This window comes from Danio aesculapii, chromosome 12 (genome assembly GCF_903798145.1).
Source record: "Danio aesculapii chromosome 12, fDanAes4.1, whole genome shotgun sequence".
NCBI classification, from domain to species: Eukaryota; Metazoa; Chordata; class Actinopteri; order Cypriniformes; family Danionidae; genus Danio; species Danio aesculapii.
The window spans coordinates 484,638-487,989 of record NC_079446.1 but is presented as its reverse complement, the minus strand read 5'-3'; the positions used below and the strand labels follow the sequence as shown (position 1 = coordinate 487,989).

Sequence of the window (3,352 nt, the reverse complement as noted above, 5' to 3'; positions counted from 1 at the left end):
ACATGACTATTTAAATCTACACACATTCACAACTTAATTAAAATCAAGCACTTTTTTTTCAGGATCTATTTTTTCCCCCAAGACCAACAAGCAAAGTCAGTCAAAAATAATGACTGTCCAGCAGCTGCAGGAGGCTTCACTCAGTGTCCATAGTGTACAATAAATTAACTACATTCAAATGCTTCTTATAAGAACGCCTTGCTTTGCTACTCCTTCAATGTAGACCAATGTAATAGATTTGCTTGTACTGTTCCTGTTGTCATGATAATGGAATTTGGTACCAATCGATATTGAAATTTAAAAAAAACATCTATTTCCTGCTAATGTTTGAGCACTGTTAAGTGTCATTTCTGTTGAGCATGTGAACACAATGGCAAAACAGTGCTGTTTAAAAATGTGCTCAACAGTGCTTAATGTTTTTGAAAATTTCTGCATCAATTGGTACCAAATTCCAGTATCGTGACACCCTAGCTCCTACTCCTCCATATACCAAATATTGTTTGCTCCAACCTTAAAACATGCCACTATTCTATAGGAACTTTACATTTTTTAAATTAAAGAAACACTGTAATGTAATAACAAACTGAATTAAAAGTACCTTTTAAACATTTTCAAGAAACTAAATGCAAATGTGTGAGAGACCATTTGGTGCTACATAATCAATATATTTTGAGGGAAAAAATTATAATAAACCGAGAACCGATTCATGAATGCACTTGGTTTTGCTAGATTTAAGCAGTCAGTCAAGTTTGCATTATTTAGCACACTGATTTTTTATTTATTAATAAATATTTATTTTAGAGAAAAGGGATGTTTTACTATGGCTTTTGGAGCAAGGGTGCACCCATCTACAATCCCACAGCAGGTGACTTCACAGGGTTGGCTATTATACGGAGCATCTTTTGACTTTTTGGCTTTTAACACTATCTTTTTACATCTTAATCCAGCAGGTTCTTCCAACAGAAATTATATTACTCTCAACATATTACATAGCTATTACACTTATTAAAAACTTTATTTTTCAAGCTAATATTCCTCTTTTTCAAAACAAGTGTGTTTAAAAATGAAACAAATGCATTCATTACTTCACTGGCCTATGAAGCTAACTGACCCTGTGACGTCACAAGTTGCTGTATTTGCAACATGGCATTGCTCTTGCTCCAAACGCCATAATAAAACATCCCTCTTTCAAATACTTACATTAATTGCATTTGTTTTATTTATTTATTTTTTTATAAAATTGGAAATGACTGAAACCAGAATGACTGCTTCATTTCCAGTCTAAGAAAGCAGAAACAATAATATTACTTACAAAACACATCCAGAAAAAATCTTTAGACCCATCCCTCAAAAGTACTGAAAGACCCGGAAGAACTGCTGTGCGGACAAGCATTACATCAGATGACTGTGAAAAAGTAAAGACAGACATAAGTTAGACATGCATTATAGCCCAGTGGAAACAATCAAATGCAAATTATAATTCAAAGATGATGTCCCAAAAATACCTTTGAATAAACTTGTTCTCATCAAAATCTCATCTAGTTTTCTTCTGCAATTTCCTCCTCTTTTTGAAAATTTCAATCAAACGAGCAGTGTGTGTCCAATGCAGCGTTGAACTCGGATCTTAAATCTCATCCTAATATTAAAGTGAATTCTGCAAAGATCTAATCAAAAACATTATTCGTCGTTAATAACATTCAAACACACAATTTCACAAAATTACACAAAGTTTTGAAAAGGAAACAAACCCTCTGCAGCACTTGTATCAGCTGGTGTTTCCTTTATGACTTCCTTCTGGATGTCACTGTCGTGCACAAAAACGTGAAGTGTTATTGACATGGCTAAGCAAAATTTTAAAACAAAGAAAACAGTAATCAGAAACACATGCAATGATACAATGCAAAGCCATTTAGCAACATATGTAACATTTTAATAGTGTTTAAAAAGTTGTGCACTCTTTTCTGATGTGCAGGTGCAACACTTACATTTCCACTGCATATCAGCTCACAAACTGGTAGTCTGAAATAAAAAAGAAAAAATTAATAAAGGGTATAACGATATTACAAACCAAATACCATGCAAAAATATGTATCACAATACTCTAATTGTGTGCTACAATCCAAACAACACTGTAATTGTTCAAAAGTATTTGCCTTAAATAAGTGAAACCTTCTTTAAAAGTGCAAACAAACAGAATTGGCAAAGCCCGTTTATACTTTTAAAGTTTCTTAACAGAAACTTTGCTTATAACAAAGGCTTGTTGATGCCATTGTGTGACATTGAGCTAACAAAGGGATGTTTATGTGCTTGGTTATACGAGTCATCATAAATTAACAGCTACCATTTCATCAGTAACGTATCCTTCACACATATTCAGTCGCGTCTGGTCAGATTTATTTGTCATTACAGCAATACAAAAACACTCCATTGGGGTAAACGTAACGTTAACACTGGAATAATTCTCCAAAACGGCATGAAGAAAAGACAAATAATATATATTGCGATTTTTACAATATATGACTTGTCTGTGTTCTTAAATCTCTCTCGCATTTTCACAAGTTTAACTTTTAGTTTCATAGGGATTGTTAGCATAAGCACCCTTTAGCATCATGTGTAAATATGTATCTGCCTCATACGGTGACACGAATCGTAATCGCATCGAAATCCTAAATTACTAACGACACTCACGGGTCCATTTTGAGCTGAAACTGCTTTAAAATGTTGTAAACGTCCCGGCGATCGTGGAAAAAAGCGACTGGTCTGGTCATGAGCCGCTCGCCGACGGCGGACCACAGCTGATCTCCTCACCTGCTTCAGGTTACTTCTTAAATTAATCTTTTTTTAAAACACGCATATTTTCGTCACAACAAGTGCCACTAAAGTTCAACGGTAACTACTGTATTTGTAATGCGGCTAAAAAGGTTTCGTTTTCTTTTCTTAAAATGTAGATCTACTGCTGTGTTAACGTTACATCTATTTGAATGGATTGCGCCACGCAGTGTTGCCAGATGTAGCTGACTGATTCCAACCCAAAACAGCTCTAAAACCCGCTGAAAACCAAAAAACTGCCCAAAAATCTGGAGAATATTATAACCTGTTTAGAAGTTGAGGAGCGGGGCGAGGATGTCGTGTCCTTGGGAGATCACAGCCGTTGTAAGCGTTGCAAGTACACGATCAAATTCAAAACCGCCCAATCTGGCAACACTGAGCGCGCTCTCGCTCTCTCAGTGCATCATTTGAAATGGCGCGCCCGCTCTTTAAGAGCATAACGCCCACTTTACAAATTATATCTACAAATTATTAATAGTTATTAAAAGGAACTAGGAAACTGAAAATAGCTAATCTAGTAAAG

General features: G+C 35.3%; 1 long non-coding RNA gene across 1 annotated transcript; it reads right to left on the bottom strand.

The window, feature by feature from the left end:
- Positions 1-1,514: 1,514 nt before the first annotated feature.
- On the bottom strand, positions 1,515-3,033 carry LOC130238006 (uncharacterized). Its single transcript, XR_008838593.1, has 4 exons — positions 2,689-3,033; positions 1,986-2,019; positions 1,749-1,804; positions 1,515-1,664 (listed from the first exon to the last, which is right to left on the bottom strand). It is a non-coding gene; the product is annotated as an uncharacterized LOC130238006 (long non-coding RNA).
- Positions 3,034-3,352: the final 319 nt, after the last annotated feature.